We start from the raw sequence: 24,332 nt of genomic DNA on the forward strand, positions 1-24,332 counted from the left end.
GGGAGGCAGTATCAACATACAAAGTAAAATATTGATTATGGAAACTTTCAACATTGGGACGCTTCACCTCACATCTCTAATACCCTCAGAACACAGGCCTGTTCCACTTCTAAGTGCTACCTTAATGCCAGATTCATGCCAACTCATAGTGTAATTCCAGCTTAATTTTACTTACAAAGGTAATTCTGTGTTTTCTTTTAAATAAACATTTATTTTTTTGGACATTTGCTATTTTGTATTTGCCATGTGAGTTCATTCTCCCAGGATGATGTGGAGGTTTTCCTGAATGCAGGTTCTGAGTCAGCTGGCCTGGAGGGTTCTGAAATCCTACATCCTTACCAGATTCACAATGCTGCTGCTGCTGCTGATATGATAATAATCAGAGGTCAGCGGTCACAGTGGGCCGGTATCAAGGCCCTAAAAGGCTCAACTCCTAGTGTCCTGGGACAGACAAGAGTCACAATCATACCTGGGTTGTGAGAGTCCATGTTCTCACTTCTCTGGAGCTAAATAGTATGTTGCAGTTTAAAAATCTCTTTGGCGATCCTGAAAGATATAACAACTGCTGAAGGTATCACTACCCTCAATTTCAAGTTGTACTACAGAGCTATAGTGATTGAAAACAACAAAACATGCTATTGGCACAAAAACAGAAACATTGGTCAATGGAATCAAGTTGAACGCACACACAGATAGAGAAACTTGATTAGTGATAAAGAAGCCAGAAACACACATTGTGGAAAGACAGCATCTTCAACAAATGGTGCTATTCAAACTGGATGCCTATAGAAGAATCCAAATGGATCCACATTTAATGCCTTGCACAAAAGTCAACTCCAAATGGATCAGACCTCACTATAAAACCAAGTGCACTGAATAGAACCAGAACAGAAGAGAAACTGAGGAACTCCCTTGAATTCACTGGCTCAGGAAAAGCCTTTCTAAACAGAACATCGGTAGCACAACTAAGATCAATAATCAATCAATGGAACCTCATAAAACTGAACATGTTCTGCCTGGCTTTGTCATTCAGACAAAGCAGCAGCATACATATCCGATATAGAGCTAATATCCAAAATACATACATACAGAACTCAAAAAAAAAATAGATATCAAGGAAACATCTCAATTAAAGATGGGGTGCATATCTAAACAGAATTCTCAAAAGAGGAAACTCAAATGGCTGAGAGACACTTAAAGAAATATTCAGCATCCTTAGCCATCAGGGAAATGAAAGGCAAGACTGCTTACACCATCAGAACGTCTAAGATCAATAAAAAACAAGTGGCAAGAGGCAGGCGGATCGCTGTGAGTTCGAGGCCAGCCTGGTCTACAAAGCGAGTCCATGATGGCCAAGGCTACACAGAGAAACCCTGTCTCGAAAAACCAAAAAGAAAAAAAAAAAAACAAGTGGCAGCTTGTGCTGGTGAGGATATAGAGTGAGGGGAGTGTTCATCCGCTGCTGGCAGGAGGGTGAACCTGTACAGCCACTGTGGAAATCGGTGTGCTGCTTCCCAAGGAAGATGGAAATCAACCTACCCAAAGATCTAGCTATCCCACTTTTGACACATACCCAAAAGACGCTTCATGCTACTCCAGACACATTTGCTCAACCATGTTTATTGCTTCCCTAGTCACAATAGGCAGAAATTGGAAACAACCCTAGATGCTCTTCAACAGACGAATGGGGGGAAGAGAATGAGGTTCATTTACACAATGGAGCATTACTCAGCCATTAAAGAAAAAAAAATCAAATAATGAAATTTACAGATAAATGGATAAAGCTAAAGTGAGGTAACCCAGACCCAGAAAAAGAAATATGAAAAATATGGTATATATTTGTTTATATGTGGATATTAGCTGTCACATCAATGATAACCAACCACAATCCATAAAACCACAGAGGTTAGGTATAGAGTAAGAAACTGGAGGTTACCGATAGATCTCATTAGGAAAGGGAAATAAAATAGAAAGCTATAGATGGATGGTGGTAGGGCTGGAACAGGAGTTTAAAATGGGGAAGGAAAGGGAATATAGGAAAGACAGCTAAAATTAGGGGCCATTTGAGGGATAATATGGAAACCTAATTCTATAGACCCTTTCTAAAATATATACATTATAAAACTGATCTAAATGAACTTGCCAAAAATTGAGAGAGAAAGAGTCCTGGCTGGCCACCTCTTGTCACCAAATGAGGTTTCCAGTACTGGGCTTGGGTGACACACAACCATATTGAGTTGTTAGCCAAGGAGGTCCCATAGGAATCTCCAAATAAGCCAGGGTATTGACAGTACAATAGGTTGCTTTTCATGAATTGACAGCAAGGCCAGTTGCTGGAGACAATACCTACACAACTCACTGAACACAAAATAGTCCAGCTGGTGCCTACGTAGAGCTTCACCCTTACATCCTAGTGTCGTTGGTATGGGAAGGTACTCTGCATGCTACCAAAAAAAAAAAAAAAAAAGAGAGAGAGAGAGAGAGAGATGTAAACCCCAGCCATAAATCATCTGCTATTCAATAGTGTCCTGCCTGCAAGATATGCTAGGCCAATGGTGGCAAACTTTGTGCCACTATTTCTTAAAAAGAAAAAGGAAGGAAAGAAAGAAAGAAAGAAAGGAAGGAAGGAAGGAAGGAAGGAAGGAAGAAAGAAAGAAAGAAAGAAAGAATACTCATAGATCAGTGCCTTTCTCAGCCATCATCAGAGAATCTTCCTCCTGCTGCAGATTGGAACAAATACAATTATGCAGAGAGTTAGAGACCTTAGAAATTCACCCCTAAGTGGGATGTCTCTATCAAATCCCTTCCCTCAGGGCTCAAAGAACGAAGAAGAAGAAGAAGAAGAAGAAGAAGAAGAAGAAGAAGAAGAAGGAGGAGGAGGAGGAGGAGGAGGAGGAGGAGGAGGAGGAGGAGGAGGAGGAGGAGGAGGAGAAGAAGGAGAAGAAGGAGAAGAAGGAGAAGAAGGAGAAGAAGGAGAAGAAGGAGGAGAAGAAGAAGGAGAGAAGGAGAAGAAGAAGAAAAAGAAGAAAGAAGAAGCAGAGAAAAAGAAGGAGAGAAGGAAGAAGAAAGAAGACGAAGAAAAAAGAAAAAGAAGAAAGAAGAAGAAAAAGAAGAGAAGAGAAGAAGAAGAAGGAAAAAAGAAGGAGAAGAAGAAGAGAAGAAGAGAAAAGACAAGAGAAGAGAAGAAGAAGAAAGAGAAGAAGAAGAAGAAGAAGAAGAAGAAGAAGAAGAAGAAGAAGAAGAAGAAAGAATGTAAGAACCAGAGAGGATGAGGGCACCAAGAAAATAGCCCTCAAAACCAACATGAACAAGCTCATATGAACTCAGGGCCTGGATGGGTCTACACCAGGTTCTCTAGATATATATTATGGCTTCCAACTTAGTGTTTTAATGGGATTCCTGAGTGTTTGAACAAGGGAGTCTCTGATTCTTGTGCTTTTTCTTGAGCTCTTTTCCTTCTGCTTGCTTGTCTTGTCCAAATCCAATGTATTTGTTTTAGTTTTATCTTGTTATGTTTTATTTTATTTTAAAATAAATGAATATAAATAAATAAATAAATAAAAATTATAAGCCCTTTGGCATATGTGAGTCAATAATTTTTTTAATCAGGAAACTACAAAGAACATGGAGAATGTTTTTATTGTGCTTTTATAGGTAAAGAAACTGATGCTGAAGACGGTCCCCAATTTCAGAGCTAGGATCACGTGGCTGAGACCTGAAGTTTAAATCCAGACCCTTAATTCTTTCCCCATAATACCCCAATTCTGGTGCCTCATATTTGACCATGTCCCCTCAATGGGGAGACCTGGTGGCACTCAGAGGAAGGATAGCAGGCTACCAAGAAGAGACTTGATACCCTATGAGCATACACAGGGGGAGGAAGTCCCCCTCAGTCACAGTCATAGGAGAGGGCAGTAAGGAGAAAATGGGAGGGAGGGAGGAATGGGAGGATACAAGGGAGGGGATAACCATTGAGATGTAATATGAATAAATTAATAAAATAAAATTTAAAAAATAAAAATAAAAGTTATTTTTAAAGAAATCATAAAAAAAACACCCCAATTCTTTCTGGTCATGCTATAAATGCTTATACAAACTATCAAAGTTCACTGTTCCCCTAAGGACACACAAAGCCTTGGTGACTGTTGAGAGCGCAGTGGTCCTTGAGATCGCAGAGAAGCAATAGGGAAACCAAGAACGTTAAAGACATGGGCGCTGTCTCTTCAAGGGGAGAAATTGTATAGCTTCTTTTCTTCCCGAAGACTAGGGATGGAGACGGTTAACAGTCTAGGTGACCCTTGTGCTACCAGTAGGTTTAGACCACACCTGCTCCCCTAGACCCTTATAAACAGGACTGGAGGTGAATAATAACCTAGTGTCCTTTGTGCTGTCTGTACAACAAAGACCATTTCAGGCCCTTAAGGTAACCCATCTCCATAAAAGAGGTGACATGTACTTTGAAGAGAAGTATGCCATTTTTGTGCAAGGAGGAGACTTTTTTTTTCCCAAATTGTACTGTACTTAAATATGCCCTAAAAACAAACTACCCATTGTCAGACTCTAGGCATTTGAACCAACACTGGCTACTGAGCGATGCTGAATCAGACTTCTTTCTTGCTCCATCTAGATTGTTACTCTGATGGCCATGGTAGTTACAGGGACCCCCACAGGTTGGGAATCATGACATTCTGTGATTCCATCTAGGATCTTCCGAGACTTCAAAGTGCATATGAATTAACTGGGGCCCTTGTTAAAATGCAGGGCCTGGTTTAGTATGTCTGAAATGGGGACAAAGCTGCAGTAGTAACAAGCTCCCACTAAAAGCAGGTGTATGGATCCACGGGGCATCTCTGGATGTATCTTGCAATCCCTGAGAAGCTTTCAAAACCTAGGTCCCTGGTTCCATCCGAGAAGCTCAACGCAATTTTCTCTGCCATTGATAAGTTTGAAAGGCTCGTCAAGAGGCAGAGTTGAGAATCAATAGGATGCAGGGTTGGGCTTTTGGATGATGTAACATTCAGATAATTACTCTGCCCTCCACCTAGATTTTCTGTTCATAGATGCGTCACAGATAGCTCACATTTAATTTTCTATACTGTTTCAACTGATGAACTCTGGAAATCCCACTGGGAGGGGAATCGAAACTTTTTTGGCTAGAGCAAAGTATTGGCCCATTTGCACCAGATTGTGTCTGCTATCGGTAGTGGGACATGCCACCATGCAATCTCCTCTCCTATCACATACAGCCTTATTGTGGATCAGATAGAAGCACCAGCATAGTCACGGGTATGTCCATCCTGTAGCCAGTGTGTACATATGACTGAGGATAACCATGCTGTCCAACACAAAATTGCACACTTAAAAAATTGTGATACTAAAAAATTTGTAATCAATGCCATGGATCTTAAGATGAGCTTTGCAGTTGGCAATGTTGTGTCATATTTTCAAGAAGCTGGACATAGCTGATAATATTTTTTTACCTTGATATAGTGGGGGTTGGACATAGCATTTACATCAATCATTAGCTTAGAGACATAGTTCCTCAAGTGTAGACCAATAGCACACCTCAGCACACTCACATGGAGACTCTGAGATACAGATTTTGATTGAAATATAGAACTGCAGACCCAAGGAAAACATTACATTACGTTGTGTCATTTCAACTCTTAATAAGGAGAATCATCAAATATCTCTTTTGGCTTAAAAATACTGTGAAAAAATAAATCCCCAAATACCAATTAGAAATAGGAAGGTTTAGAAAATCATAGTTTAGAAGTACTGATTGGGCACCGATAAAATTTTTTAATAGTACATTTAGAAGTTTGAAGAATGTTATTACAGTGTGATTGTGATATGCATAGGAACAGGACAAAAGTAATATACCAAATGAAGAAGAACTAAGTGGCACAAGCATGGCAAAACTAAGGGAAATTAAAGGGTAAAGAGGGCAAAGGGCAAAGGTCAGGTGTGCATGAGGGCTCTGGGGGTACCTGACACTGACTCATGCTTGGGGTGTGTCTGATGGTCACTGGGAGCCAATGACATCCTGTGTCTGCCAGCTCCTCCCTAGTCCAAATGTACCCTTTCGATCTGCAAAACTAGCATAGTCTACAGCTCATCATAAATGTAGAGCCTGGGGGGCCCAGTTGGAATCAGAGTTTAGATTTTAACAAGCTCTTTGGCTGATTCCTACTCACACTTGCATCCTGAGATGCACTGTGCTATATGGCATATTATCCAGTGTGGCTGCCATGGAAATGCCCAGAGACATCTAAGAGGGCATTGAAAACTAGGTGCTACCCTCTACAGGTCTAGAAGGCAGACTCAATGGTGGTTGGGGAAATATTTGGCTAACACATATACTTTGTCAGAGTATTTATTTTATTTTATTTGAGGTGTAAAGGACCAATAATTGGAATCAATTTAGCAACAAAGGAAAAACAACTTAACTATGTGAGCCTTGGGGGAAAAAATCAGCAAATAGTAAGAAATCAGTGACCCCCCCAAGAGCCATTGGAAAAGTGTTAGGGAACTGGGTAAGGAACACAGGGATAGGGGTTTGAGTCGATTTTTACTTCAATTTTTCAAGCAGGATGATCCCAATATCTTTAAGGATATCAGCGGACTAACGGTCACGCTACAGACTGTTATGGATTCGATGTGGTTTAATTCTTTGGCACTCAAATGTTGGAAGATCAGTTCCCAGTGTTAACAGGTAGGCCCTCATCAGGTGGAGTACAGCTTCAAGTCATTCCTGGTCCCTCCCTGTCCTGCCATGACTCATTTCCTCTCACACCAAGAGTTAAGGTGATGCAACTGGAAGAGGCCTCGCAACAAGTGGCATTATACTGTTTGGCCTCTAAAACTGTGAGCTAAATAAACCTTATTTCCTTATAACCTATGCAGCCTTAGGTGATTCATTATAACAGTGAATTGATAAGTACACAGACATACTTGGTTACAAGGCTGAAAAAAAAAATTCATACCAATTCTTTAGTTGGTATCTACTCAGAGGACAGCCACCTATCCATCTGTTTAAGAAAGATACCATATTTACCTCTCAGGAATCAATGTCCACCTAGAAAAGAAAGTACCAAAGGTTAGCTCCGAAGGACATGCTTAAGACAAATTTGCTAGTTACCTTTAGAATCCATCCCTGTCGCTAGAATAGAGGACCAGGTGATGTCAACAAAACTCTGCTACAATGCATCAAGGAATTATATACTCAAACTCCATTCTTTACCTCTCCTCATACTTACAAGAGACTATTAATTTCCATCACAAGCTCTTCTGGGTTAAACATCTGTTCTTGTACCTGTGCGAGTTGTTTAGTATATGTCTTAGAGGTAAAACTTTAAAGAGTAGAAGAGCCACAAGAGAAAAACGCGGGGCTAGAGAGATGGCTCAGAGGTTAAGAGCACTGGCTGCTCTTCCAAAGGTCCTGAGTTCAATTCCCAGAAACCACATGGTGGCTCACAACCATCTGTAATGAGATCTGTCGCCCTCTTCTGTGTAGGTGTACAAGCAGCCAGCGCACTGTATACATAATAAATAAATAAACCTTTAAAGAGAGAGAGAGAGAGAGAGAGAGAGAGAGAGAGAGAGAGAGAGAGAGAGAGAGAGAGAGAGAGAAAGAGAGAGAGAAACGCCAGGCCAACTTAATAAATGCCAATCCATTTTCCCCAGTGATGCAAACCTACAGCTAAAGAATAAGAAGACTTAGGCTTGGGTCAGAGTAAGGTCAGACTAAAGTCACAAGTGCCATAGCCCAGGGGGTATGCCAGAACTACATACCTGCGTTACAGATGCGTGTTTCGGTAGCTCCGAGCGGAGGCTGGAAGCTCTGAGGTATCTTTGGACACAATGATCCTAGAGACTATCGCTTCCCTGGAAGTAATAATGTGGGAGTGGATAGATAATAACTATCATCCAATTGTTTTGATGGCTTGTCACATTGAATACGAGTGCAAAGTCCTTGATGTTTTTCCTCCTTGTCAGGTGAGGTCCTCTCCTCTGGCTCTGACTGTTGATCATCAGTAATAAGCAATGGGAACGGTGGACCCATTTTCAGCCTCTTCCTGGCTGTAAAAACATTGTCTTTTACTTCTGGTCCCTTGGAATACTTCTTACAATACAGCCATGTGGGCGTAAGAAGCCTGAAGCATGACAAGACCCATGTTATGAACAGTCCTGGGTGAATTCTCATCAGACAACCAGCATCATAGGATCCGCCCAGGAAGTGAGTCACCGAACACTACATCTCCAGCCCTGCACGGGCTGCACAGAACATGACAACCCCCTCAGCAGAACCTTCAAGTCTGCCTGAATTGCAGATTTATGCCTGGAACGAGGTACTAATTCTTAGGCTAGTTCATCCCAGATATAACCAGAAAAGAATTCAGTACCAGGACAGTGTACTCCAGGTGCTGATCAAGACACATTGGCTTTGGTTCTGGATGACAGGTATAAGATAGAAAGCCACAGGAAAGCTGATAGGAATGACAGGAGAGTGAGGAAAAGCCTACAGAAGGCTAAAGAAAAAAAAATATACATTACATAGTGGTGGGAAGTTGAACAAAAGAATATGCCCTCCAAGAGATGTCAGTGCTTGTGCCCAGAGTATTCAAAGCTATCTTGAAATATATATATGTGTGTGTGTGTGTGTGTGTGTGTACTATTTTCTCCAGCCAAATTGGCCATATAGTAATAATGTAAACTGCTTCTAATAATTGTAGTTGCTTAGGTTGAAAGGGACAAAGACACAAAACAGGCCTTGATACACTATTGTGTATGCATTTTGCAATAATTTTCATTACTGAATGGGACATGGGGGGGCAATGTGAAAGGAAGAGGGCATTTTTATAGGTGAGAAAAATAATTTGTACCCAAAAGACCACAGTGGAGAAGGAATAACTGCAAATGTCTTGACCTTTCTCCTGAGAGACATGGCCTGTGACCCTCTGTTGTATCAGTGCAGGCCCTGTGAACGATCAAGAGATTATGTATCCATTCAATGGAAAAAGGATAGCATCTTCAACAAATGGTGCTGGTCTTACTGGAGGTCTATGTGTAAAAAAATGCAACTGGACCCATATTTGTCACCTTGCACAAAACTCAAATCCAAGTGGATTAAAGACCTCAACATAAAACCAGAGACACTAAGTCACTTAGAAGAAAAAGTGGGGAAGAGCCTGGAACATATTGGCACAGGAGACAACTTCCTGAACAGAACACCAACGGCCCAGGCCTTAATGTCAACCATTAATAAATGGGACCTCATGAGGCTGAGAAGCTTCTGTAAGGCAGGAGACACTGTCAAGAGAACAAAGCAACAGCCTACAGACTGGGAAAAGATCTTCACCAACCGTACATCTGACAAAGGTCTAATATCCAAAATATATAAAGAACTCAAGAAATTAAACACCACCAAACCAAATAACCCAATTGAGAAATGGGGCTTGGAACTAAACAGAGAATTCTCAACAGAGGAATATCAAATGGCTGAGAAACACTTAAAGAAATGCTCAACCTCCATAGTCATCAGGGAAATGCAAATCAAAACAACTCTGAGATTCCATCTTACACCCATCAGAATGGCTAAGATCAAAAATTCAAGTAACACCACATGCTGGCGAGGATGTGGGGAGAGAGGAACACTCCTTCATTGCTGGTGGTAATGCAAACTAGTACAACCACTTAGGAAATCTATCTGGTGCTATCTCAGAAAAATGGGAATAGGACTTCCTCAAGACCCAGCTAAACCACTCCTTGGAATATACCCAGAAGATGCTCCAGCACACAATAAGAAAATTTGCTCAACCATGTTTATAGCAGCCTTATTCATAATAGCCAGAACATGGAAACAGCCTAAGTGTCCATCAATAGAAGAATGGATAAAGAAACTGTGGGACATATACACTATGGAATATTACTCAGCTATTAAAAACAAGGAATTCCCGAAATTTGTGGATAAATGGATTGAGCTAGAAATGATCATAATGAGTGAGTTAACCCAGAAGCAGAAAGAATCAAATGGTATATACTCACTTATATCTGCATACTAGCCCAAGGGGCATGTCCCACGAAAGTCTTCACTTACCAGGAAACTGGGACAGAGGGGAGGACATCCTATTGGGACTCTAAATGAGAAAAACATGGGAGAATAGCAAAGTAGAAGGATCCAGAGGGTCCTAGAAACCTACAAGTAGAACATTATGATAGGCAGATTCAGGCCCAGGGGTCCCGCTCAACCTAAGGTACCAGCCAAGGACAATACAGGCGGTAAACTTTAAACCCCTACCCAGATCTAGCCAATGGTCAGAACATTCTCCACAGTTGAGTGGAGAGTGGGATATGACTTTCTCACGTACTCTGGTGCCTCACATTTGACCATGTCCCCTGGAGGGGGAGACCTGGTGGCACTCAGAGGAAGGACAGCAGGTTACCAAGAAGAGACTTGATACCCTATGAGCATATACAGGGGGAGGTAATCCCCCTCAGGAACAGTCATAGGGGAGGGGAATAATGGGAAAATGGGAGGGGGGAAGAATGGGAGGATACAAGGGATGGGATAACCATTGAGATGTAACAAGAATAAATTAATTTTAAAAAATTAAAAAAAAAAGAGATTATGTATGACAAAAATGGGACCCAGTCTCTACAGATGGATAACTTCTGCTCTTTTTCCACATCTCTACAGTCTGGGATGCTTGCTCTCAGCATCCAGCTGCAATCTCACAAAGAGAGCCAAGAATCCCTGCAGAGGAAAGAATGCACTATTGTTCAGAAGCCTTAAAGAAACGACAGGAAACATCAGACAGACCGAGAAGGCTGTACAAGGCATGGGTGTGTGCAACAACAGTTAATGAGAACTCAGGCTGCGAAGGTGAAAGAGAGCAAGGAGGGATAGAGAAGGGTCGAGCGGGAGGAAAGGAAAGGCAAAATTATATAATCAGACCATAATATGAAAAAGAAAAGAAAAGAATAAAAATGCAAATGTATTAACTTTATAGCAACAAAACATAAATTCAATAACAACAACAACAAAAAAAGAGTGTTTCACAGAAGTGCTTAGGAACAAAACCATCTTAAAGCCTGAGTTACAAGGGCTGGAAAGATAGCTTAGCAGTTAAGAGCATTGGCTGCCTGCCCTTACAGAGGGCCAGGGTTCAGTTCCTAAACACCCCTCATCCGAGCTCCACGGACACCAGGCACGCATGTGGTGTTGTTATGCCCAAATTTTGAGAGACTCCCCATACAGACCACCCAAGAGCCGAGTCCAAATGCAATCGCAAGGAAGTCTTTATTGCAGGTTTGATCCTGGGCCACACCTCCAATGCATAGACACAGAAGATGCAAGGAAGTGACCCCAGGTTTCAACTGGGAGAGATTTTTATAGGTTTTAGACAAAGAAATGGGTTTTACAGTGTATGATCAGATGGCATTTGGGCAGAAAGGCTGCACGCAGGGAGTTACAAGCCTTAGCCTTTCGTGGTTGGGTAACAGATGTAGGGGAAAGTTGATCTATAGAAAAGATTGGTTGAGCAGTTCTAGAGGGATGAACTGAGCATCAGTGTAAAATGTATTTCCAGCCTGGATTCCACCCTCTTGGGAGGTGCAGCTCTTACAGCAGCTGCAATAGGACAAAAGACTTGAATACTTTGCGAAGGCGACAGAAAAGGCTGTGATCTCTCTGACAAACACTAGTAGTAGGACCCAGGAGGTAAGGGGTAAGAAAGACTCTTGCGTTTGTGATGAGTCAAACACATTAATTTAAAAATCTGTGGTAAGTACTGTTGAGCAGTAAGGTGATGAAAAGTCTTTACAAGCCAAACAGGGCCACAGGGCCTCTGTGACGTGATAAGGCCAGCACTGTAGGAGGATTTCTCAGGCCACCTAGAGAGGCATCAGTTTAGGGGGGTGGGTAGTTACAGGGTGGATCAGGTCCATGGCGAATGGGATCTTTGGCCTCAGGTGATGACTCATAGGCCTCCGGCTGTGCCACCAGGAGACTTACCTTCAGTCTCTCTGTCTCTCGGCTGGGCTCAAGAAATGGGAGCTCAACTGTAGAGAATGTCCTGTCCATTGGGTAGATCCGGGTAGGAGTTCGAAGTTTACTGCATGTATTGTCCTTGGCTGATGCCATAGTTTGATCGGGACCCCTGGGCCCAGATCTGCCCGTCATAATGTTCTTCTTGTAGGTTTCTAGGACCCTCTGGATCTTTCTATTTCCCCATTCTCCCATGGTTCTCTCACCTAGAGTCCCAATAGGAGGTCCTCCCCTCTGTCCCACTTTCCTGGTAAGTGAAGACATTCATGGGACATGGCCCTCGAGCTAGTGTCCAGATATAAGTGAATATATACCATTTGACTCTTTCTGCTTCTGTGTTAACTCAGTCATTGTGATCATTTCTAGTTCAATCCATTTGTCACACGAACGCTCGTGCCCCATATTTGACCACATCCCCTGGATGGGGAGGCCTGGTGCCACTCAGAGGAAGGCTACCAAGAAGAGACCTGATACCCTATGAGCATATACAGGGGGAAAGGGTCCCCCTCAGTCACAGTCATAGAGGATGGGAGTAAGGGGAAAATGGGAGGGAGGGAGGAATGAGAGGATACAAGGGATGGAATAACAATTGAGATGTAATATGAATAAATTAATAAAATATATTTTAGAAAAAGAAATAGGAGCTCAGACAGAGAGAGGAGTTCAAGTGAGTTTCCTGTTCTTACAAGGTAGCAAGCACTGCATTCTGCTCCAGATTGCCAGAGCTTCTGTTCCCTGAACCTCAAGAAACTCTAGGGTGTGCAGTATGCCAGTGTCCTCGTTAGGACTGTTATTGTTTTTGATGAAACACCACGCCAAAAAAAGCTCAGGGAGGAAAGGGTTTGTTTGGCTTACATACCCTGAGTTAATCCAGTGGGTAAAGGCAAAGGTAGGACTTCAAATCAGGAGGGAACCTGTACTCATGTGACATACCCCACAACACGCAAACACAGATACACAATAAAAGATAAATGAAATTTTTTAATTATTCAATATAAATAAGTGAATAAAATTAAAACTAAATTTTTTAGTAGTCACATTAACAAAAATTAATTTAAAAAAAAAATGAAACTAATTTTAAAAGTGGTTCACTTATCCATGTGGTGGTGTGACTGATAAATGTCTCCTGTAGGCTGATGAATTTGAAGACCTGATTCCCCATTAGTGGTACTGCTGGCAGGTGGTGCAGCCTTGCTGGAGGAAGTACATCTCTGGAGGCGGACTTTGAGGGTTCATAACGTTATCCAACTTCCAGTTTGCTTCATCTCTTTAGAGGAAAATATGATCCCGGTTCCAGCCACCTGCTGCCATGGTGCTATTATGGTCTCCCCATTTAGAACGATAAGCCAACGTAAATTCTCGCCTCAGTAATTGCTTTTCATTATGGAGTTTTACCACAGCAACAAAAAGTAGCTAATACCCCCTTAATATTCAGAATATTATCAATTCAAATTGTAATTTGTGTATTTAAGACTTTTTTTTGCATTTCTGTGTTAGTTATCTTTAAGTCTGAAAATAAATGAAATCATGTGTGCCCAAGATCTTTGGTGTGACAATTTGATATCTGTATACTGTGTGTAATGATGACCGCAGTCCAGTCAATCAACACATCTGTTACAAACCACGGCTCTTGTGGCAGTGAACGTGAGGACTGTTTCTCTGACGTGCAGATGTTCTTGCCTTCAGATGTACTTGCAGAAGTGAGACTGCTCAGCTGGAATGCTGGTTAACTTGTTCTAAGTGTAACAGAATTCGGACATGATTTAATGGAGTAAAAGTGAATTTAGTTTATGGTTTCAAAGATTTAATTGTTGATCCAGGGGTCTGGTGAAACTAAACATCACAGCAGTGGGGCATATCACATAGAGTACTTACCTTATGGCCAGGACAGGGTATGTTTTTAGTGACCTATTTCCTCTATATAGACCCTACTGCATAGTTTCCAACATAGTCAAATAATGCACCATATTATACTTCTACTAATGGCTTAGACCATTGTTTAATGGGAGCCATTAGGCTCCAGTAACTTCCTCAAAGCCCACCAGCTGGTAACCAAGCCCTAAATAGGTGAACCTGTGGGGACATTTCACACTCAGATCATGACGGATGGTTAATCCTGTTTCTCCAGGAGTCTTCACCAGGACAGTAAGTCATAGCATGGTCCAGGAATGGACTCATGTGAGGGAGAGTTCTGAGGCCTCATGAGAAGACTCCAAGAAGATAAGACAAGAGTGCTATGACCTCAGTTTCTTTAAACCACAGAATTGTTCTTGGAAGGTGTTTTTTGTGCTCCGCTCAGGGGTAGCAACATGGGAGTGGGTTTACTTCAGAATGCTCATTATTGCTTGCTGCTGTTATTCAGTTAAATGTTTAAAGAAACTCTTATATGCCTCTAAGGAAAATCATGTTTTTCCTTGTAATTGTATACAGCTTGAACTCATGAGAGCTCTACGCAGGTGACTCTTCTGAACCATCAGAGTATAAACTAGAAGAATGCTCCCTTCCCAATGGCTGCTATGAAAGTAAATTAAACTCTAGTATGGTTGGGAACTATAAGCTCTAGCGAGGTTAAACAATGTGCTACAGGGGCTGGAGAGATGGCTCAGTGGTTAAGAGCACTACCTGCTTTTCCTAAGGACCCGGGTTCACTTCCCAGTACCCACATGGCAACTCATGACTGTCTGTAACTCCAAGATCTGATACCCCTACACCAAGGAAACATAAATTAAAATTTAAATAAAATGTATTAAAAAAAATAATGTGCTACAAAATTACACGAAGACATAATGGCAGCTGGTCCTACAGTCTTATGTTCCAATTAATCTTTGAGGAAGGGACTTTCTACAATAAACTGCTTCAGACCTCTGTGTTCCCCTGTCTTGTGCTGACTCCTCTTCTCTGGTATAATGGCTAATGAAAAGAAGAATGAGATATCAAAAAATTGCGAGGGATTCTTGAACCTATAGTCCCACAAGGACAAACTCATAAGCGTGGATTGGGTTTTCTTAAGGGCCATTGAAAAAAACTACCACCTATAGAAATTACATGGAAATCCAGGGAGCCTGTCTGGACACCTCAATGGGAGGTACCAGGGTGGGTCTGGGAGAGGAAAAGGGAGGGAGGGGGCTATGACCAGGCTGTAAAGTGAATGAATAAATAATGGGGTGGGGGAGAGAGAAAAGAGAAGTTACAGGTTCTTCGCCAGTCAGTCAGAGAAGAGTTGGCGAATGGTCTCAGAGAAAACTCTTTTTCTCCCTTGGCAGTCTCCTGTTTTTGTAATTAAACTCTGGTAACTAGAGAGTGTTGATTGACATACATAATACTCAGGCCACCACGTGGCCAATGGGAACGCTACAGCCTGGTTTATCTACGCTCACAGCTAATCCTAGACTGGCCTTCAGTAGGTTGGGATTTAAAGGATTGTTTCTATACTCTAGGTGTTTGTTCATCCTGATAATAAAGTGGGTTTCACCTTCTCTGTTCCCTCAGCCAATCGTACAGAACCTCAGCTTGTCACTGACTTCCATGTTGCTGTGTCTTTTGTGTGACTTTGGTCTCTCATTTGACCTATCACTCACGTTATTTTATAAACGGTTCAGGCTGGAACACGTCTAAGAAAGAAAATAATATTCCTCTCTGTACAAGAAGCATAAACTGGGAAAGCCAGATGTACAGCCACCCTCTTTCTAGGCACGCTGTAAGATGCGTCTATGAGAGCAACCTCTTTCCCTTGGGCGCTCTCTTTGCTTCCCTCTGCAATCCATCCTGCCCTCGCTTCCTCCTTCCCCTGGGTGATCATTCTGATTTCTGTTCTAAAAAGCTTTGCTCCTCAACCAAACAGATTTTCTTCACCTTGAGACGGCTGTGAGTGATGTTTACCAGTGTTGCTACTGGCATCTAGTGGGTAAAGGCCGGAGATGCTGCTAAAGATACAGTCCCTGTAACAAGGAATTATTTAACTCCAAAGGCCAGGTGTCCACACTGGTACATCCTGTGTAGAAAGCCCAGCCTTTTTGCCTTCTCTTTATCTGTCTTCCTTTCTTTTCTAGGCTTTGTGGTTTTTACATAGTAGGGTCCTGCATTAGGTAATAATTTAGGCCCCAAACATCCTTTGTATAAAATACAGGGGTGTGTTCTTAGGAAATTAATAAAAGTACCTGGGAATGTCTGCAGTTAGCTGGTAAGCAGTTTTAGGTCTCCTCTCTCCCTCCCTTTCTCCCTTTCTCTCTCTCTCTCTCTCTCTCTCTCTCTCTCTCTCTCTCTCTCTCTCGTGCACCGTGTGTGTATGTGTGTGTGTGTGTGTGAGAGAGAGAGAGAGAGAGAGAGAGAGAGAGAGTGAGAGAGAGAGAGAGAGAGAGAGAGAGAGAGAGAGAGAGAGAGAGAGAGAGAGAGAGAAATTCATCTTATCTGTTGCTGTAGTTTGGCGCCACCTTGTGGCAGAACTTGCAATGAACCGGAACACGCATGTTTCTAGTTCCCAGTGATAACTCCCCAGTTGGTTGTCATTTGTAGATTGGATCAGGAGAATGCCTCAGCTGTGGTGAGCTTTCCCCTGACCCACATTTCCCTGTTCTCGGATTTGCTGCGTTTTGACTATGAACTTGGAGTGTCTGTCATGTGAGTTGATTCCTGTGAAGTCAGTGGAGGCGAACCACTCTGGGTACCTGTCTTAGTCAGTTTATTGTTAGAACAAAATGCCTTAGTTGAGTAATTTACAACGAATAGGCACTTTTCATAACTCTATGGATGGAAAGTCCAAAGTCAAAGCTCCATCGTGGCGGTGCCTGGTGAGTCCTTGCTCTCTGCTTCACCTGACAGGCTTGCTAAAGGGATGGCTGCTGTGTCTCTAAGCCCTTTTATGGGACACTAATTCCATCCACCGAATTAGCTCCAAAGGCCCCACTGCTTAAACCATTACACTGAGAATTAACTTGCAGAACAAATTTTGGTGAGGCGCAACCATTCTAAACTCATCAGTGTTTAATGCTGAAAGACTGGTGATTTGCTGTAAGAGTGTGAGATATTTGCTGTTCTCTCGGCTGAACTCCTGAGCCTTCAGTCACCGGAGACCTAGTGTGCAAATACTTGAGCCTATGAGGGACTTTTTTGTGTTGCTTTTCTAAGACAGTTTCTCTCTTTGTAGCCTTTGGCTGTCCTGTACTCACTTTGTAAACCAGGCTGCCTCAAACTCACAAGGATCTGCCTGCCTCTGCCTCCCCAAGTCCTGGGAGTACAGGTGTGTGTGCCACCACACCAGCTGGGCCACATTTCTTATTCAAATCACCATAGTAATCAGGAGCAGTGTCAATATCTCACTGACCAACAATTCCGAAATAGGTAACCCACTCCTGGTACTGTGGTTCTTGTTAGGGCACTGTCCCCTGTTATATAGAGAGTAATTTCATTTAAACTCTTATTACACGTCTCTCTCTCTCTCTGGGTGTGTGTGTGTGTGTGTGTGTGTGAATATATTTTAGGAAGTTTCTACAGTGCTGTTTCAATACAGCTTTTTTCTTTCTTTCTTTCTTTTTTTTTTTTTTTTTTTTTTTTTTTTGGTTTTTCGACACAGGGTTTCTCTGTGTAGCCTTGGCTGTCCTGGACTCACTTTGTAGACCAGGCTGGCCTCGAACTCACAGTGATCCGCCTGCCTCTGCCTCCCGAGGGCTGGGATTAAAGGCGTGCGCCACCACGCCCAGCCTCAATACAGCTTTTTAAAAGGTCTTTGGTGTTGGTCATATTTCCCCACTCTTCCTTCTCCACCCTGCACTGCCATCCCCAGCCCCACTTCACCCTTCTTGCTCCATTGTTTCCGGTCGGCTTTATTTACACCGCTTGCATCTTGTCTCCCCTCTCTTAAAAGACCCTCCCCAATGACTCCTTGGTAGTTTCTTGAGCTCCATGGGTATCCCAATTTAAACACACACACACACACACATCTAGTATCCCAAGCTAGTATCCGCATCTGCTCAATAACATCTGAAGCTTGTCTTCCTGGGTCTGAGGTATAATAACCCTTTGATTTATTATTTTCGTTTCCCTGAAATGTTCATTGTTTCATCTCCCAATGTTTCCATTGTGTAAATGCACTAAGTTTTCATTATTCATTCCTCTGTTTCTGGGCAGGGAGATGGTTTCTGCTCTTATGCTATTGTGAGCAGAACAGCAACGAACATGGGTAAACAGGCATCCCTAGAGTAGGGCATACGTTCTTTACGTTTATGCCCGAGAGTGGTATAGCTGGATCGTACGGTAGACACATTTCTAGTTTTTTGAGAAACCTCCACGCTGATTTTCACAGTGGCTGCACCAGTTTTCATCCCCACTGTTAGTTAACAAATGTCCCCTCTTTCCCCAAAACCTCACTAGCATTTGTTGGGCTGTTTTGTTTTGTTGTTTTTTAATCTTTATGACTCTGACTGGGGTTAGGTGAACTCTCGAAGTAGTTTTGATTTGTATTTCCCTGGTGGCTAAGGACGTTCAACATTTTCTAAAACGTGTTTCTCAGCCGTTCGTATTTCATCTAGTTCCACGTAGTTCCGTGGTTCCCGACTTTCCTAGTGCTCACAGTTGTTCACGTGTTGATCATGAACCATATAATTATTTTTATTGCTACTTTATACAAATAATGCTGCTACTTTTATGAACCTAATATAAATATCTGATTTTTATGATGGCCTTTAGGTGAACCCTATGAAAGGGTCATTCAACACCCCCAAAGCAGTCACAACCCACAGGTTGACAAGCACTGGCCTAGTCCCACTTCCCACTTTTCAATTGAGTTCTTTGTTTACTTGATTTTCATTTTTCAGATTCTTTTTATATGGTAGATGCTAACCCTGTCAGATGTATAGCTGGTAAACATTTTTCCCTATTTGGTGATTGAATAATGGAGTCTTTTGCTGTACAGAAACTTTTATTTTGATGAGGCCATATTTATCAGCTGTTGGGCTTAATGTCTGTGCTTTCGGACACAGTTCACAAAGTCCTTTCCTTTCCTAAATTCAAACAAGGTCCCTGCTTTCTTTTCTGTCAGACTCAGGGTCTCATGTTGAAGACCTCGATCCATTTGGAGTTAAGTATTGTGCAGGGTGAGAATAAGGATGAAGTTTCACTCTTCTGCAAGGAGATGTCCAGTTTCACATGCACCATTTGTTGAAGATTCTGGTTTTTTCTACAATGTTTATTTTGGGCCCTTTTTTTTTAAATTATTTCATCAAAAATCAGAGTGCTGTGTATGGTCTTATACCTGTCTCCTCAGTTCTAGCCCACCAATCAGATCAATGCATCTGCTTTTTTACGCCAATATCAGACTAGTTTTATTAGCATGGCTTTGTAATACAACTTGAAATTAGGGGCAATGACCCCTCCAGAATTATTTTATTGTTTGAGCTTATTTTTTATATCCTAAATCTTTTGTGTTTCTATGTGGAATTCAAGATTTTTTTCCAATTTATGTGAAGAACTGCATTGGAATTTTGATGGGGATGCTTTTTGGCCTTGGCTTGACAAGGCAACCCAGTAGTAGAAAAAGGATCCCAAGAAGAGGCAAAAGATTCAGAGATACCCCTACTCTCACTCTTAGGAGTCCCACAAAATCAAGAAGCCACACAACCATAAGATATAAATAATATGCTCTTTTTGTTCTGCTTGATTCATTCTATTGGTGAGGCTTTCCATTGAGGTTTTTATTTGCCATACTAAATTTATCATTTCAAGTTTTATTTCAATTTGGCTTTTCTTCCAAAACTCTCTCTGTGTTAAATTATATTTTCATGTTCTATTTTTTTCATTATTTCATTTAAATGTGTTTTCAGTCTCCACTGTGGCATTTATTCATATCTTTTTCTAGTCCTTTGAACATATTTGTTTTTTGTGTGCATAGGGAGGTCTTTACGCATCTTTCTCTGTCACTTCACAACCTTACTTGTTCAGACAAGATCTCTCACTGAACTCTGAGTTCACCAATTAGATGATCAGCAAGCTCCAGGACTCCTTCTTTCTTTGCCTCATGAGTGCTAGGGTTACAGATGCATACCACGCCCCGCCTAGATTTTTTTTTTAATGTAGATGTTATGGATAGGAATCCATGTGCTTGTACAACACATCAACTGAACCACCTCCTCAGTCTCTGCATTTTGAAATCATTGACAATTTGAGGCTTATGTAATTAGAGATGAGCAAGTCCTATTTAAACCAAGTCACAGAAAAAAAACAATTTCTGGAGTGATTTATGTCTTGCAACATCAGAAGAGAGCTGAGGCATGAGTCTTTTGTCTCTAGTCTCTCTACCCTTGTTTTCTGAGGTTGAATATTGCACAGTCATGCAGTGAGATCAGCAATGGTGTAGGGTAGGTGACACACTCCCAGGGAGCCTTGGCTCTATCCCTCAGGGAAGCAGACTCATTCAGCAAGGGCAGTTTGCCTTCCCAACACAGCGCTTAAACTCCTTTCAAAATGACTTAACACTTTCTAAAGTGTGGAGTATTTCCCACACCTCTGTAGGTGAATCATGTCTTGTTAAAAACCCACAAAGTTGAGCTAGGCATTGTGGGGCACACTTTTATTCCAAGCTCCCAGGAAGCAGAGGCAGGTGGATCGCTGATTTAAGGCCAGCCTGGTCTACAGAGTGAGTTCCAGAACAGCCAGGGCTACACAGAGAGACCTCGTCTCTAAAAGACAATCTAACAACAAAATAAAACCTAAAAGAGTCTGATACAGTTTAATACATTATCCTACCATTAAAAATATTATTCTTTTCTTTTAGGTATTATAAAGCTAAAAATAGTTAATGTTTGCAATTTTAAGTTTTTTCTTTTGTTTTCTACATTTTAGGTTATTTTCCTCTTTTCTAATGCTTTAAACAAGTCTTGGTATGACAGGCAGTTATTCTACCATTTAGCTACACCTCCTGCTTAGTCAGTGAGAAGAAACATGGTTTGGCTCAACCATAGTGCTATTATTTTTTAAACAAAGAAGATATTATCATAACTATCATTTGTTGGTTTAAATTGTCACTGGGCCAACTCTTGTTGGACCCATGCCAGTGTCAGTCTTGAATGGAAGAAAGGTAAATGTCATTACCAAGAAATATTTGCCAACATACTATATTCTACATTAGAGCAGTGATAATTCTACAGAAACAATAAGTAAATTAGAAAACAGAAGCTTTGATGAAAAAAAAAAAAAAACATTCTCTCAAAATTTTGATATCCTAAGTAGAAGAAACCAGTCAACACTGCAGGAAAATGGAAAGACATTCTAGGATCTCTTTTCCTAAAAGCACCGGATGGGTGTAGGCTCTGAACCTTTTTAAACCTATTTATTTGGGCTTCGCTAATGCTTATACCTCCCTTTCAACCCACCTACCCTAGATAGGAGAGAAAAGAGGTTTATCAGGACAAGAGAGGTAGACCTTTTTAGACTCAGCTCCTTAGCGTGATTCCATTCTTCATTGTCAGGATTCCAGAAGACCCATTAAACAGAAATCCAGCAATTCAGCGAAGGACCATCCCCCAGCAGTGACTGTGGCTGTAGGAGCTGGAATTCAAAGCAGAAGCTAGAACCCAGAACCTCGGAGCATTCTCTGGAGTGTTTCTTTCTAGAAGCATCTCGAAGCAGAGCGATGAACACCCAAATGACAGGAAGCAATGCCAAAACCAAAAAGCCAAGCTATCCTCTCAGAGTCAGTACTAGGATGTTTTTCAGCCGACAAAGACCGTGCTCCCACAAGAGGCAGTTCTTCTAGTAGACAAACACCTCATGTCCTCTCACAAGTCCATTCCCAGCGGACAAACACCGCACACCCTCACACAAGTCTGTTTCATATCCCACACTTGGGATCAAAATGAAAACATGTTTATATGCACTATACAAGGAGGGCACTTTATGGATAGATCTTACCAAACATTGGGGGAACAGTAAACTCCTATTGTACCCAATTTACTTTAGGCAGAAAATGAAAAGTTATTCGGATTCATGTGGTTAGTATTTTTTTTTTTATTTTAGAACTAAAAAAGAATGATGATAGTGTTAGCAGGCAGTGTGGCATCATACCATGTATAGTTGCTAATGAAAAAATTCTAAAAACTGAAAACAGATGAACAAAATATCAGTATCTCTCCAGATCTAACAATGGAGTGAAATATTTATAATCATATAAGGTATATCTTACAAACACACACAAAAATGTCATTAGAAGATTGCTACATTGATTAGTAGTTAAAATTATAATGTTATCTCCCTTGATACAGAAAAGCACTTGATAGCTTTAAACATTTATTTCCAAATTTTAAAAAAGTCTTTACAAATTAAGGATGTGAGAACGTGTTTCTCTAAACCATGTGTTGATTCTCTTTAAGATCAGTAACAAGACAACAGAGCCTATTTAGCAGTGCCATTCAGTGCCACTCAGTGCCACTCAGTGCTACTCAGTGCCACTCAGTGCCACTCAGTGCCATTCAGCGCCATTCAGTGCCATTCAGTTCCACTCAGTGCCACTCAGTGCCACTCAGTGCTGTTCAGTTCCACTCAGTGCCATTCAGTGCCGTTCAGTGCCATTCAGTTCCACTCAGTGCCACTCAGTGCCCTTCAGTGCCACTCAGTGCCATTCAGTTCCACTCAGTGCCATTCAGTGCCAATCAGTGCCACTCAGTTCCACTCAGTGCCGTTCAGTGCCATTCAGTGCCAATCAGTGCCACTCAGTGCCATTCAGTTCCACTCAGTGCCATTCAGTGCCAATCAGCACCATTCAGTGCCACTCAGTGCCACTCAGCACCATTCAGTGCCACTCAGCGCCACTCAGTGCTGTTCAGCGCCACTCAGTGCCACTCAATGCCGTTCAGTGCCATTCAGTTCCACTCAGTGCCACTCAGTGCCCTTCAGTGCCACTCAGTGCCATTCAGTTCCACTCAGTGCCACTCAGTGCCAATCAGTGCCATTCAGTGCCAATCAGTGCCACTCAGTGCCATTCAGTGCCAATCAGTGCCACTCAGTTCCACTCAGTGCCGTTCAGTGCCACTCAGTGCCATTCAGTGCCACTCAGTGCCGTTCAGTGCCACTCAGTGCCACTCAGTGCCACTCAGTGCCCTTCAGTGCCACTCAGTGCCATTCAGTTCCACTCAGTGCCACTCAGTGCCAATCAGTGCCATTCAGTGCCAATCAGTGCCACTCAGTGCCGTTCAGTGCCACTCAGTGCCATTCAGTGCCACTCAGTGCCGTTCAGTGCCACTCAGTGCCATTCAGTGCCACTCAGTGCCATTCAGTGCCACTCAGTGCCACTCAGTGCCACTCAGTGCCATTCAGTGCCACTCAGTGCCACTCAGTGCCATTCAGTGCCACTCAGTGCCATTCAGTGCCACTTAGTGCTGTTCAGTGCCACTCAGTGCCATTCAGTTCCACTCAGTGCCATTCAGTGCCACTCAGCACCATTCAGTGCCACTCAGTGCCACTCAGCACCATTCAGTGCCACTCAGCGCCACTCAGTGCTGTTCAGCACCACTCAGTGCCACTCAGTGCCGTTCAGTTCCACTCAGTGCCATTCAGCACCATTCAGTGCCATTCAGTTCCACTCAGTGCCACTCAGTGCCATTCAGTACCGTTCAGTGCCACTCAGTGCCTGGTAAGAACTGAGAGAGGTAGTCATGATGACCTACTCTAGGCAAGTTTCTACCACTGAGTGCTGCCTAAGTCCTTGTATCTTGGCAAGTTCCTGGAAATTCCATTGTGGGAATAAAATTAATTTATTAACAAATTTTGGGTTTATCAATTATTTTATGGGATTTTTGGTGAAAATACTTTTAAATATAACAGCTGTTTAAGAATTAATTCCTTAGAATCCTGTATTTTTTCTATGAATTTGCATGTAAATATGTTTGCTGTATTACAGATACCTATTTTATGGTTAATATCATGCATAACTTTTCATAAAAGCTGGAAAGTCTCAGATTCACAAGGAAACCACTATTTACATTCAGGTTGACAGAAGAAAAAAATTAAAAATCATTTGGTGGTATAATACTTCAGTTTCTATCTGACTACTCCATTAATTATTTTATTCTTTAGCCCAAATATCTTATTTACATGAAAAAATATTGAAAGCATCAATAGAGTTTCTATGGGGGTGTTGTTTTGGTTTGGTTAATTTTTGGTTTGTTTGTTTGTTTGTTTGTTTGTTTGGGTTTTTTTCCTTCACAAGACAGGTTCTTCACTCAGTTATGCATAACTCAAGGACCTAGGGTGCCAGACACTCAGCTACCAAATATTGACCGGGGACAGTGGCTCTAGA

The 24,332-nt window shown here is 41.9% G+C and overlaps 1 protein-coding gene and 1 long non-coding RNA gene across 3 annotated transcripts in view; one reads left to right on the forward strand and one right to left on the reverse strand.

The window, feature by feature from the left end:
* Window positions 1–24,332, forward strand: part of Il1rn (interleukin 1 receptor antagonist) — a 225,199-nt gene that overhangs the window by 55,601 nt on the left and 145,266 nt on the right. The window lies entirely within an intron of this gene.
* LOC127207574 (uncharacterized) lies at window positions 470–7,857 on the reverse strand. The gene is made up of 3 exons (XR_007832931.1): window positions 7,795–7,857; window positions 7,058–7,078; window positions 470–546 (listed from the first exon to the last, which is right to left on the reverse strand). It is a non-coding gene; the product is annotated as an uncharacterized LOC127207574 (long non-coding RNA).

Source organism: Acomys russatus, chromosome 24 (genome assembly GCF_903995435.1).
Source record: "Acomys russatus chromosome 24, mAcoRus1.1, whole genome shotgun sequence".
NCBI classification, from domain to species: domain Eukaryota; kingdom Metazoa; phylum Chordata; class Mammalia; order Rodentia; family Muridae; genus Acomys; species Acomys russatus.